This window comes from Phodopus roborovskii, unplaced genomic scaffold (genome assembly GCF_943737965.1).
Source record: "Phodopus roborovskii unplaced genomic scaffold, PHOROB, whole genome shotgun sequence".
Lineage (NCBI taxonomy): Eukaryota > Metazoa > Chordata > Mammalia > Rodentia > Cricetidae > Phodopus > Phodopus roborovskii.
Window position 1 is genome coordinate 19,810,100 of NW_026125397.1, and position 14,484 is coordinate 19,824,583.

The 14,484-nt window shown below is 37.3% G+C and overlaps 1 pseudogene; it reads right to left on the reverse strand.

Moving 5' to 3' along the window:
- Positions 1-3,489, reverse strand: part of LOC127215016 (60S ribosomal protein L6-like) — a 30,724-nt pseudogene extending 27,235 nt beyond the window's left edge.
- Between the last annotated feature and the right edge of the window lie 10,995 nt (positions 3,490-14,484).

A 14,484-nucleotide genomic window follows, 5' to 3' on the forward strand; every position in this document is an offset into this window, starting at 1 on the left:
TTCCAGGGGGAATCTTCAAAGTCTGTCATATCATTTGCAGCAGGGCATAGGCCCTTCCCTGTATGTCTAGGCTGAGAGAGTATTCCTCTATGTGGGATGGGCAAACAAAGTCCATTTGTATACTAGGGATAAATACTGATCCACTACCAGAGGCCCCATAAATTGCCCGAGCCTCCTAATTGACACTCATTTTCAGGGTGTCTGGGTCAGTCCTATGCTGATTTCCCAGCTATCAGTCTGGGGCCCATGAACTCCCCCTTGTTCAGGTCAGCAGTTTCTGTGGGTTTCTCCAGCCTGGTCTTGACCCCTTTGCTCATCGCTCCTCCCTCTCTGCAACTAGATTCCAGGAGTTAGGCTCAGTGTTTAGCTGTGGGTGTCTGCTTCTGCTTCCATCAGCTACTAGAAGAGGGCTCTAAGATGGCATATAAGGTAGTCATCAGTCTCATTATCGGGGAAGGGCATTTAAGGTACCCTCTCCACTATTGCTTAGATTGTTAGTTGGGGTCCTCCTTGTAGATCTTGGGTCATTTCGCTAATGCCAGATTTCTCTTTAAACCTAAAATGGCCCCTCATCTGTTCAACTATGTTCATAGCAGCATTATTTGTAATAGTGAGAACTGGAGACAACCTAGATGTCCCTCAACTGAAAAATGGATAAAGAAAAGGTGGTACATTTACACAACAATGGAGAACTACTCAGCAGAATAAAACAATGGAATCTTGAAATTAGCAGAGAAATGGATGGAACTGGAAGAAATAATCCTGAGTGAAGTAACCCAGTCGCAAAAGACAAATATGATATGTAATCACTTATATATGAATTTTAGACATAGACCAAAGGATCACCAACCTACAATCCATACCACCAGAGAAGCTAGGATACAAGGAGGACCCTACAAGAGACATGCATGGTCCCCCAGAGAAAGGGAAAGGAACAAGATCTCCTGAGCAAATTGGGAGCATGGAGGGAGAGCAGAGGGAGTTAGGAGAAAGAGAAGGGGAGAAAAGGGGACAGAGGAAGACATGAGGGGCAGGAAGATTGAGTTGGGGGCAGTATAGAGGAGAGCAAGAAAACTGTGATTTCAGGCAAGCTTGGTCTACATAGTGAGACCCTGACTCAAAAATAAAATCAAAGAAGCAAAGGAAAGCTTTTATTAAGACTTTTAAAGAAATAATGTGGGCTGAGGAGATGTTTTGTGTTGTTTGTAAAAGAAGACCTTCATGGTGACTCATACTTTCATAATATCAGTTCAGGGGGTCTGTCACCCTCTACTGACACTTATGGGCACCAGTCATGCATGCTATACATATAGCTACATCAATAGAAAATAACCAATACACATTCATTGCTATTTAAATATTAAATCCCAAGGTACTTTGGGAGACATTTTTTTGCGGTTTATAACAAGAATAAATATGCCCTTTCCATGTGATTTAAATTGTGCTCTTTTATGTTTACCTGAAGAGAAAACCCATGTCTACACAAAAATGCACATATGGGCATTCACACAAATTTGATTTAGCATTAGACAAATGTTAGACCCACCAATATGTCCTTCAGTGAGTACATATGTAATGGGTGGTGCACCCAGACAAAAGAATAAGTTCTGGAAAACATGGCCCATCAAGACATAAAACGATTCATACTGAACAATCTGAAATGCATATCACTAAGTGAAAAAGGCAATAAGAATGGTTTCAAACTACAGGATCTGAAATACACAACACATAGAAATAGGTGCAAACATAGAGACAATAAAACATTCATAGTTGCAAATAGTGAGGAGTAGGAGAGAAAAAAAGTAGGTCAACATAGTGCATTTTAAATGATTCTGTAAGACACTAATGTGTAGATACCATACCTGCCATTATCATCATAATGCATGTGCTATACAGCACCACAATGATAAAGGATATTGTGAATAAGAGAGACTGTACATGTATGGAGGTAGGACTTATACAGGGGATTACAATGAATTAGATAAAATCCTACAGTATAATGGCTCATAAGTGCCAAGGAACATTAGAATACTCAGGATTACATTCCTCGACAAGGGTCTTTATCTTAATTCACATGCCTTCTAAACCATAAAACACTGTATTAATTTGTATATTTTCAATTTACCCTTTTTATTTTCTTCGTCTTGTCTATTTCAAGGTGCCAATCACCCCTCCAGTCAATTCAACATGTATCACCAAGGAAAAATGCTTACAACCTAAGGAGAGGCTATCACCAATGTCAACCTGTGTTTAGATCCAATCCAGGAGGAACCATCGAGGATAAGCATGCTAGGATTAGCAAGATAGGGCTTCTCTCTCATGTTGCCAAATATGGAAAATCCAAAGTAAAGGAGATACCACTATAAAACTTCTTTGCCTGCACATCACATATCTCCTGCTTCATCATCACCAGAGTCCTCCATAAATGGCATTTCTTGGCTAGGTGTGTTGGCACATACCTGTAATCTCACCATGGCATAGTCTGAGATAAGGGAATCAAAGTTCAGGGTACACTTAAGCTACATGACAAAACAACCCCCCCCCCTGCCCCTAACATGTACACAGTCCATAATAATGCTGGCTTAGCTCTGAGCAGAGTCTCTTATTTACAATTCAATGAACTATTTTATTTTGCTAGTCTACTTTGGTCTTTGATGTGGTTATACATATGAAGTCATGGAGCTCAATGTACAAATTTAAAAAGGTTGTGAAATAGTTGGTTTTATGTAATTCAAACTGATTTATCTAATTTTTATATGATAATATTTTTTATTTAAATTTAAAACAAGCTTGTTTTACAGGTCAATTTCAGTTCCCTCACCCACTCCTCCTTCCTGGCCCGCTCCCAACCCCCATCCCTTTCTGTTCCCTAGGGAAGGTGAGGCCTTCTATGGGGGATCTTTAAAGTCTGTCACATCATTTGGGGCTGGGCTCAGGCCCTCCTCCATGTGTCTAGGCTGAGAGAGGATCCCTCTATGTGGGATGGGCTCACAAAGTCCGTTCATATACTAGAGATAAATACTGATTCACTACCCAGAGGCCTCATAGACTGCCCAGGCATCCTAACTGATACCCACATTCAGGGTGTTTGGGTCTGTCCTATGCTGGTTTCCCAGCTACCAGACTAGGGACCATGAACTCCCCTTTGTTCAGGTCAGCTGATTTAGTGAGTTTCTCTGGCCTTGTCTTGACCCCTTTACTCTGCAATTGGATTCTCGGAGTTCGGCTCAGTATTTAGCTGTGGGTGTCTGCTTAGGTTTCCATCAGCTACTGGATGAAGGCTATGATGGTGGCACTGATGCCTGAGAGTTGTTGGATCATCTGTAAACCACATACCACACTACTAATGTTTGATGAGTAGGGGTAACTCAGCATCATGCAGATGATGGGTCCAGGTGCTCTGACTTCCTTTTGCCCCTCCTTGATGCTGTTTCTGATGCTGTCATACTCCTCATTCAAACTAATTTCGCTTAGTAAAGCAGCTTCCATATCAATGATTGGTAGGACAGTCCTCTTTTGTATGCATCATAATGTATGTAGTGAGTAATAGATATAGTTATAGAAAAGAAAGGTTCAGTATGGGTCCTAAAGGATTCCGTTCATCAAAGCTCAAGTTCCTTCTGGAGTGCACCAGGTGCTCTGCCTGATTTTACACTTCTTCATGGTGATATCTGGCTCATTTTTACCTGATGCTTTCGAAATATGGGTCCCAGGTATTTATCAGAGTATGTATTAGTCAGGATTGTCTAGAGAAACAGAATTGAAAGAACGTGCCTATCATCTAGCTATCTATGGAATAAATATATGTATTTGTTAGAGTGGCTTACAAGATTATGGTCTGACTATTCCAACAATGCCTATCTCTTGATGGAAAGTTCAGGAAACCAGTTCACTCCCTGAGGCTTGCTGTCTCAGCTGGTCTTCAGTATATTCTGGAATCCTGAAGAAGTAGGCTCTAATGCCAGTAAAGGAATAATCTTGCCTTCCAGAGCAAGGATAAGCAGAGAGAGAGCAAACTCTTCCTTCTTTCTTGTCCTTTATACAGGCTGAAAGCAGAAGTTTCAGCCTAGGTAATGCCATAACCTTATCAATTTCTATAATCCATGACCCTAAACATGTCCCAGCTGTCCCCATCTAGCTACTTTATTAGCCTTGGTATTTTTCTTTTCAAAGTCCTTATTTTGGTTATTTTAACTTCCTCTCCATTCCTAGTGAAGGAGAAGTAAAGGGTTAGTCTCCTTGCTATCCTTGGCTATTTATAGACAATATTTGGGAATGTGGGCGTCATTTTCTCCAGACTGCTTCCTGTTGGTTGGGGATGCTATTTATACCATGGGGATCATGATAAAACACAGAAACCTGATCAAATTCTTGTTTTTGTGTCTGTAAGGCTGCCTCTTCCCATCTGATTTGAATGTTGGACCTGGGCCACTGCTTCAGGGGGTCTTGCTTCATCAAACCATAGTAATCTGGAAAGAATGCACAGCATTTAATTTTCTGTGGAAACACAAATAAAATCTCTTTTCCAAAGTAGCATATCCTTATGCTTAAATTTTGAAGTCAAGGCTTTTTTAAAATATGTAAATTTCTTTTAGCAGTTATTGCTATTTCCTCAGCAGTCAAACAATACAAAGACAACACAATGACATACAGTATCCAGACTCTCTGTGTATTTTCCATCTTTACATGATGTTTTTTAATGACTCTATTTTACTTTTATTTTTACCTTTATTGACACAATGGTTTTTGTGTGTGTGTGTGTGTGTGTGTGTGTGTGTGTGTGTGTGTGTGTGTGTGTGTGTGTGTAACTTTGGCTGCCCTAGCACTCACTCTGTACAACAGGCTGGCCTTCAAACCACAGAGATCTGCCTGCCTCTGCCTCTCTGCCTCTCTCTCTCTCTGTCCTTGCCTCTGCCTCCGGAGTGCTAGGATTAAAGGTGTGCACACCCCATTCTATTTCTTCATCTTCTTTTTAAACACTTCATCCTGTTTCCATTTCTCTCACAAGGCTACGTATATTTTTTAACACACTGTAAACTTTTTAGAGATTTCGCTTTATTTGAATCTGTCTTTACTATATATCTCTACCATTTTTTATCCACAAGTCTTTTATCTGATAAACACCATTGCTGAAATTAAAGTGGTGGCTTTTTTAGCCACTGTCCATCCAATATGGCAGGGGTACATTTACCGCCAGCACTGAGAGCTGTGCTCGCCGCCTTGGTCTACACTGCCATCAAGCAGCATGCTGCTGGCTTGGAGATGTGGTCACTGCCACTGCCAGCTCTCCTACACACCATTAAGTTGTTAGCAGGGCCTCTTAAAAGTGCCCTGCAGTTTTTTTCTGCTCACGCGGAGTCAGGAAACCTCCCTTAAAGGAGCCTCATGAGTCTCTACTTTTCTCTAGCAAAACAGAGCCCACCAGAGAAAAATGCTGCTACCGAGAAGCGGTGCCTGACTTTATTTTTGTTTCTAAAATCCATTTTTAAGCTTTGGTTAAGTTTTAGGTGGAAGTTTTTTGTACCCATGTTGCCGGAACCATTTTGTTACAAGCATTTTCATGCCAGCCTGGTCCCAGAGTCAAATCAGCCCCAAATAACACACAGAGATGCTGTGTAAATTATGAAACTGTTGGCCATTGGCTATGGTTTCTTATTGGCTAGCTCTGCCTTAATTATTAGCACATGTTTCTATTAATCTAAGTATTTCCACATGGTCTTAACTTACTAGGAATGCCAGACCTGCCTCTCCTTTGCCTGCTACATCTCTGCAAAGAACACACTGATTTCCTGTTTGTCCTTGCTTATATTCTGATTCTACCCAGCTACGTCACTTCCTGACTGTTGTACAGACCTCCAGACTTCTATTGTTAGCTCGTGGCAGTTTATGCCATGCTAAGTCACTTCCTATCTGTTTTATTCATTAACCAATAAGACAAACATATATACATGAGATCATTCCCATTAGTGATGTGAAAGACACAAAGAATAAATAAAAAGAAAGTTTAAAAATAATGAAATTAAATAAATAATTAAAAGTATAGCATATAGAAAAAGATCTAGATACATGATAAAAGTCCTCTCCTCCTAAGACTTTAGCCACATTCCATATACTCCCTTTTAGATCTCACAAAATTAATTCAAAAGGCAATAAAGTAGCAAGTTTTATGAAATTCAAAAATAAAAAATGTTAAGAAATAATACTTTCATGAAAATGTGAACAGAAAACCTAATACTAAAGAACACATCTTACCATGCTCAGTGATAAATGGGAAAACCCAGGAATGTTAGGCCAACACTGTTTTCCCCATAGTAACAAAACTATTTCTTTCTTGGATTCTTAATGGCAGGTTTATTAATTAATAACATAATATAAACAAACATGGGATGAGATCAAAAGAAGCCAGGAAGTAGAAAGCAACAGGAAAGAGAAGAATCGGTATTCAGAAAAGATCCTTATGGTCACCTTTGTTTGTCTTTGCTTGTACTTTCCTCTGTATTTTGTCATGATCTCATCTCATTTTTACAGTATAACATTTTAATTTTAAAGTACTAGTATGGAATATGCTAGTTAACAGGCCCTTGTCAGAATGCAGGAACATGTTCACTTAGGTTAAGACTGTACTTATATGGATGGAGAGGAGGGGACAACACACAGGGTCAGAGTAATGTTGGAGTGGACATGGTTTGTGATGGAGAGGGAGTAAGTACAGCTCCTATATTCCTGGCTTGCCCAATTTATTGGTTGGATGCTTGTGACAAAATGTACCAGAAGAGAGTTCCGTACGATTTGATTAGATAAAAGAACATTTCTCCTATAGGAGAAAGATCACATGATTACCATATGATGATCAGTAGCACATATTTCCTGGTGGTTAACTCTTAAGAATTGTCACTTGTGGGTTGATTTGGAACATAAAGGATAGTCTGCCAAGAGCAGAAGTGGGAGGTAGTTTTGTAAGTGATTGCATGTTACTTCAGGGTTTTAGGCCATTGCTCAGGTTTGTCATATTGCTCAGAAATTCTCGACAGATGATATGTAATTACAAGAATTAATATTGCTAAAATGTATTTATGAGCATAAGAATTTGGATTTCATATAATTTCTATATCCTGACATGATAGTCTGAAGTTGATAAATTTAAGAATATGGGAGCCATCGTTATCTGGTGGATTATATAACATGAGGCGATGGTAAACTTCTGCATGTTGAACCATAATTTATGAACTCTTGACCTAGGATATTTACCCCCTATATCCCTTCTTAGAACAAAAACTGGGGACATCAATTTAGATTATAGCTGTGGTGCAGTCTTTAATAGCTATGGATGAAATCACAGAAAATTCTTGATAAAAACAACTTTGAAGTATTTGGTAAGCATTGACTCTTAGGTAAAATCAATTAAGCATGTGCTAGGGTGATTGTAATTGCATCATTGGCTATTTAGGATGATTCTGTTAGAGTTGACTAAAAGTATTTCTTGAGAATTTTAATTTATTGACTTTGATGACACTTCTATTAATAATATAAAACAGTTTAACTATTTACCTTTCCGTCTCTGGTTGTCCACCTTCCTGCTCCCACGTGTCTCCTTTTTGCAAATATCTCTCCACAGAAAGTGAATTGCTTACGTTTTTGTCTGACTTCTTTCATTTAGCATAATGATAAGTTTCATTTATTCATTGCCAGTTCTCCATTCTGTATTCTCTATGGTGAAAGTCACTTGAAAATAATGTGTGGGATATGTGCTTAAGTGAACCAAAGAAATGTAGGGTTTCTATTTCAATTTAGTCAAAAAAAATTGCAGTGTGAACTTTTGTCTCTAAAAATTCATGAACTTTTCCCTTTCCTTAAGTTGTTATAGTTAATATTTTAGCAGTACTAAAGTCATGAAAATATCTGGATAGGTTACAATGAGTAGGTATTTTTATTAAATCTCATTACTCAATATGTCTATTTAAAAAAATGTGACCCGGGAGATTTTCTATATATAGTTTAGTAGGTGAAATAATAATATCTACACTCCTAATGTAGTGAAACATGCTGTTTACATGGAACTGATTCCTGATGCATATTTAACAAAAACTGCGTGAGGAACAGTAAATAGATGAAGCCTCAGAAATTAATATGTATGTATGTATATGCCTAAGCAACTGGCAGTTCAAAGACATTTAAGAATGTGACACAATGATCATAGGGACCCATTTGTTGGAAGGAGAGAAGTGAGTCCTCCAAATTGTCTTTTGACTTCCATGTGTACAACCCCACAGGAACACAGACTCATGCACATAAGACAAAATTTAAAGTGTTTAATAACACATAGATAAGTTTTCTTTAAAAGAACATGCTGGTATTAAAATATGTAGAAAACCATTCAGACAATAGTATTTTTTAGACAGGGTATCTCTATGTGGACCAGGTTGGCCTCGAACTCAAAGAGATCTACCTGCTCTTACATCCAAAGTGCTAGGTTTAAAGGCACATAACTGGCTGTCATTTTCTAATAGGTACAATTTATAACTAGAGAATGGCTGCCTGTAACAGTTTCTAAAAGTGCAATCCATATTATCATCAAGCTATAACGCTTACTAAAGTAAAGAGATACTTTAAACACAGGCCAGAGTAATTCCAGAACTTTTAACTGTAGAAATCTTCTAAAAGTACCATTGCACTTTGGTTTTTAGTGAAATTCAGAGCCAGCATCAAGTCTCATCTTGTAATACTGAGATCTTACAAGTGTTCATCTGTAATAAGCAATGTGAGCTAGAGAAATGAGTCCTAAAGAGAAACCAGGAAATAAAAACAGAGTTACCCTTTCTATCCATCTCCACTACTTTGAATTTGGCATCTACCATTAACACAGCTAAAGGAAAATAAACACATACTCTGGCCATGCCCAAGCATAATTTTATCTTCCTTGCTATGTTAGTCAGGATTTCCTACATATTATATAGAAATAAAGAATTCAGGAATTTCTAAATGCATAATGCCAGATGTTACAGTATTCATAATCTACTAGTGAAAGCCAAAGAGATTTCCTAGAGAGCTCCTTGGCCCTTAGTCTGTATTGAAAGCTGGAGGAATCTGATTTTGCAGGAATGCTGTTGCAAATGGATAGATGAACTGAATAGAAAGAAAGAAAACATAGGAGGCCAAATAACAAACAAACAAACAAACAAACAAAAGAAAGCCAAAGCTCCTATCTTCCCCATCCTTTTATCTTGGCTCCATCAGAAGCTGCCACCCACATTGAAGAAAAATGTTCTTATAAGTGATTTGATCATGAAAGTCCCTCACAGGAGTGTCCAGTGGCTCAGTTTTAGTTGTCTCCATAGCTAGTCAATTTGACAACCAAAATTAGTAATCACATTTACCAAAGCAGTCTAGGAACAAAGCTAATTATTGAAGTTCTTCCTATAAAATGTTATTCACCAAGGTACTGTGTTAGCATATAATGAAACTACAAAATTCACTTAATTACTTGAAGCAATGAGAATCTCCATGAAAAGCATTTTATCTCTTGAACAAATACAAACTCTTAACAATTAGAGAGACTCATTACCTGATATATGTCACAGTTGAAACTCTGAATAGATCTTTTGTTGTTTCTGCTTTATGAGAAAATGTTTACCATAATGTTCACAATGAATAGAAAATATATAAAAAAGATAACATAGATGTCTTGTTACCTGTAATTGAGAACTAGACACTATAGTATTATACATGTCTCACCATTTAGATATCAAGCATATTATTATATTGAAGTAAACTCTTTAGTCATCAGTGATGATTTGTGAACTACTTCATTTGCATTATGTAACTGGGTTAGACTTTTAGGGACACAATGTGTTTTGATGCTTTACATCCCCTGGGTCTGAGAAGTGGTTATCTCATGAGGGTAAGACCATATGGACATATGTGCATGCATCACCTCTCTTGGCTCTAGTGGCTGACATAACAAGCCTATAATAAGAACCACAGGTACTTGACATCCACTAGCCTTTGCCCTTGAAAATGAACTGGTAGAAATCATGACTTCTTTAAACTTTCGTAGCAGAGAGCCAAAAAACAAGGACTTGTATGTGTGAAGTAAGATGTGTAAAACAATTATTACCTAATATATTCTTTTTAATATGTTTTCCTTTCTGACATTTCACATCCTGTTTCACGGGATCACCCGGATGCTCTTTTATCTTCAAAATACAGTTACTATTTGCTTTTTAACATCTATTGTAATAGTCTACTTAGTTAACTCAATTTCAGATTATGCTTGAAGATACCATGATGTAAAAGTTAGAATTCTTAGTTAAGCAGTTTCTAACATGCCTTAATGTTATTTCTACAAGAATTGACAAAGTGCTGATATAGCTTTCTTTCAGTCATAATGTCCCTCATAAAATGCCACCCCCATGATCAGTTTTATCACCTGCTACTCTGCTCCTTATTCAAACTTTGCCAGTGTTGCCATTGATATCCCAGTGCTCAAATTGTCTCTCATCCTACTAGATTGGTACCTTATACTATAATGTCATCTAACCTAAAATCTCCAAGAACCTCAACTCCAAATGGAAAGAATTTGGATTCTGAATACAAATTGGAGAAAGCATAATTCATTCCTAATATTTTAATGTCATTGCTGATTCTTTAAAGCAGCAATTCCAAGGTTTTTGGCTCTCTGCTACGAAAGTTTAAAGAAGTCATGATTTCTACCAGTTCATTTTCAAGGGCAAAGGCTAGTGGATGTCAAGTACCTGTGGTTTTGCGTACAGGAGTATCAGCAATGAAATAGAGAAGAAAAAGCCTTCAGAAAAATGAGAATATGATTGGTTCTGCTGTCTGGAAGTGTGTATAGAGATGCAGTAAGTTCGCATGAAAGGTCGTTGGCTTCTCATGAGTGTTGAGAGTTTTGTTCACACAGAAAAAAAATATAGTCATAACTTGGAAAATATGATTTTTATAACTCTTTTCAATTATTAACTTAGGGTTTTTTAATTGCATGTAATTGAAGTCTATGATGCTGTTAAGCACTTAACATACATAATGGTTGCATATAGTGATTTCAATGAGATGCAGATTCCCTGAAAATGACTCATACCCTTCTATGTTTACTCTTAGTTACAATGTCACATTATTAGATTATATAAGTCATCCATTATTCACTCAAAAGTAGTTTTGAATGCTTTCTTTTGTAATAAACTATAGATATATGATATATCGTTCATATATGTTGCACATATTACTTCTGTAGAATGTATTTTTGTCAAAACATGATTATTTGTTTATTTTTAGTTTGTTCAAGGATTGAGGGTTATAGAGTTGGAAGATAATCATATAAATGGATCAAAGTATATATGAAGAGTTCTATAAGCAAATGGATTTTTAATCTTCTCTTATATGTGAAAATAATGCAGTGTCTAGTTGTATAGACATTTATGACTACCAATGGCTGGCAACTTAATCCAGTTCAATTTGAATGAGGAAAACCACATAATTCAAGTCTGGGATTCACACAGATAAGAGGTATTAGTAGCCAAATTTCTCAGTGTCACAAACAAGTGTGAAAATGCAGTAGCATATCATACTAGGAAGGCCCTTTCTGAAAGAGCCCCACACTGTAGTTCCTATGGCTTTTGATCCTACTATCCTAGTGTTGAGATAATAAGTGTGAGCCTGATGTCCAGATAACGCTCCTTTCATTTTTATTATACTTTTAGCTTTATATGTTCATGCAATATATTTTGATCATATTTTTCCATTCCCCACCTCCTCTCACCACTACCCACCAAAACTTAGGTTCTTTCTCTAACTTAGAAACAAAACAAACAAGCAACAACATCAAAATGTGCAACCTCCTTTGCATTGTTCAAATACTTTCATGAGGCCTGCCCCGGGAAAGTGGATGGTATACCCAGAGTCACTCCTTTAGGAAAACAAAACAAAACAACAACAACAACAAACTATTCTTTTCCCCACTCCCAGAAGTTATCGATTGCAAATAGCTTCTTGGTTAGCGCCCACTTCCCCTACTCGGAGCTGTGATTTTATCTGCTTGAGCTTGTGCAGGTTTTGTACTTGCTGTCACAATTGCTATGAGTTCATTTGTCCATAAGCCCTGCTATGTTTGGAAAACACTGTTTCCTTTGGGTCCCACATCACCACCGGCTATTATAATTTGTCTGCCCCCTCTTTTCTTTCTTTCTTCCTTTCTTCCTTTCTTTCTTTCTTTGTTTCTTTCTTTCTTCCTTTCTTTTTTTTTTTGCATAAATCTCTAAGTTTTAAGGAAAGAGATACATTACATTGTGGGCTGGATTATCTCTTAGTCTCTTTCTCTCTGTTTCTGATCTGGGAATCTTCTAAGGGAGAGAAATGGAATATAGTGATGGAAAGGATGTCATCTGTTTCTTGATTGTTTTTCATTTGTTATGTATTTGCTTTCAGTTGTAGATCTCATGTGTGGTTTTGCCCTAGGGCAGCTGTGTTTTAGATGGTGGCTCATATCCAATAGAGCTTCAGTTTACAAATTGAAGTTTAATTGTCCTGTGTCTTCATTCCACATGAAGTCCAAGTAATAATTAGAGTGCAGCCATCTATTTATATTTTCCAGTTTAGTTGTTTTATATCTGTTGATAACTCATTTGCCAAACAAAACACTATCTGATTGGATTTAAGGCCATGTCCAAGTCCAAGAGGTGGAAACCCATTCCAAACACTACTTGATGTTCAAGAACCTGAGACTAGATAGGCCTAGGGGGGAATCAGATCCTACTGTTCTACAGCAAGTGATACAGCAATAAAATGACTCCTAGTGTCCTTATGCTACACTCATAGATCAGTGTCTTGCTCAGCCATTACCAGAGAAGCTTCCTCCTGTCCCAGATGGCCAAAAGCAATGCTGTACAACAGGAACTAAGATAAATATAATACTTCGTGGTGGGGAGAGGGTTCAAAATGAATATATGCTGAAAGTTAACTAAGCTTTGCAGTGTGTTCTCTTATTTATAACTATTAACTTTCCTTTTTCATAAAAATTATTTTATCCTTAAACAAGCTACAGAAAAAGTCTCATAGAAAGTGTTTTTCAAATATGAAATGAGCTCAGAGGTTAGTATCCTAAGTATTAAAGATGCCTAGAGTTTATTTATCTTGAGTCCATGAACAATGAACTACAATGAGGTTATTTGTTCAGAATAAATATGGAATGGAGCTATGTAGCCTCCCTGATCAACTTATCCAGAAAGCAGTGAACATAGTAATCAATAATCCACAGCCTATGTTGAGGAAACATGCTGCCTCACAGTGAGACATGGTCCCTAACATGGGGAAATGTCAGCGTGTCAGCCTTACAGTGAGAAAAGGGCCTTACCCAAGGAACTGTATCCTGGCTGCACTGCTAAGACAGTGGAGGAAGATTATTTACAGCCCTGTACCTTCCATTTTTCAGCCTACACTATCCCATAGTTCTTGGAATCACTTTCTGGGTATAGTGTTATCTGATGTTTTCCTGGTTATTTCTAAAGAAAACCTTAGAAAGCAAGTATGCGAGTCATTGGAAAATGGTTATCTCTTAAAGTCCATTTTTGAAACTAGAAATTTTGGAAGTCATCTTGATTTTTCCCCCTTGTATATTTATAGTTTTACTGAAAAATCCTACATCTTCCATGTATTTATTTGTATTTAACTTTATTTGCCCAAGGCTACTTACTTTCAGAAGGTTTTTTTTTTCTAGAACTTATTCCTTTATAGATTAATTTTACAGTAACTTGGGCATATGTGTATGCTTGATTTTCCTGAACAATGCTTTATGGCCATGGTCCAGCTAAAGAAATCTGTTCAAGCCTTAGTCCTTTCAGGGTTCTAACATAAATGTTAGAGATATATCCTTGATTTCAATTTAATGCAGCTTTATTGTTCAACTCTATTAATTCTGTACTGTCTCTATGCTTCCTGGACATTACTTGTTGACAGACCAATTTTTTTTTTTTTTGTACTCATCATCTTCTTACTACTGTCCTTGATAGGAGTTAGTTCCCACTTTCAAGTACTTCTTAGACATCTTATAGCTCACCCAGGCAAATTCAGTGGATAGATGTTTTTTCCAGTAGTTATTTTTCTTTTCTACACCACTACTTGAGTCAATTTTACCAAATGTTTGCCACTACATTACCCACATTATCGTTCTCAACTTTATTTAGCAATTTCTCCATCCTCTTGCCAGTTCCCCAAATCATTGCCACATATTTCAAGTTTTAATTACGACAGCTCCAGACTTCTGGGACCAATTTTGTGTTAATCAGTTTTTGTTGCATAACAAACAACTACAAAATCTCTGTGACACACAGAAATTATCACTCATTTCTTATTCCTACATCTGTGGTTCAGCTGGGGTGTATCTGTTTCAAACTGCGGAGATGGTTGCCTGAGCTTCTGTCTGTGCTTGGGCTTATGTCTACTCAAGTGAGTTCTTGTTTGAGTTAGCAGTGAGCA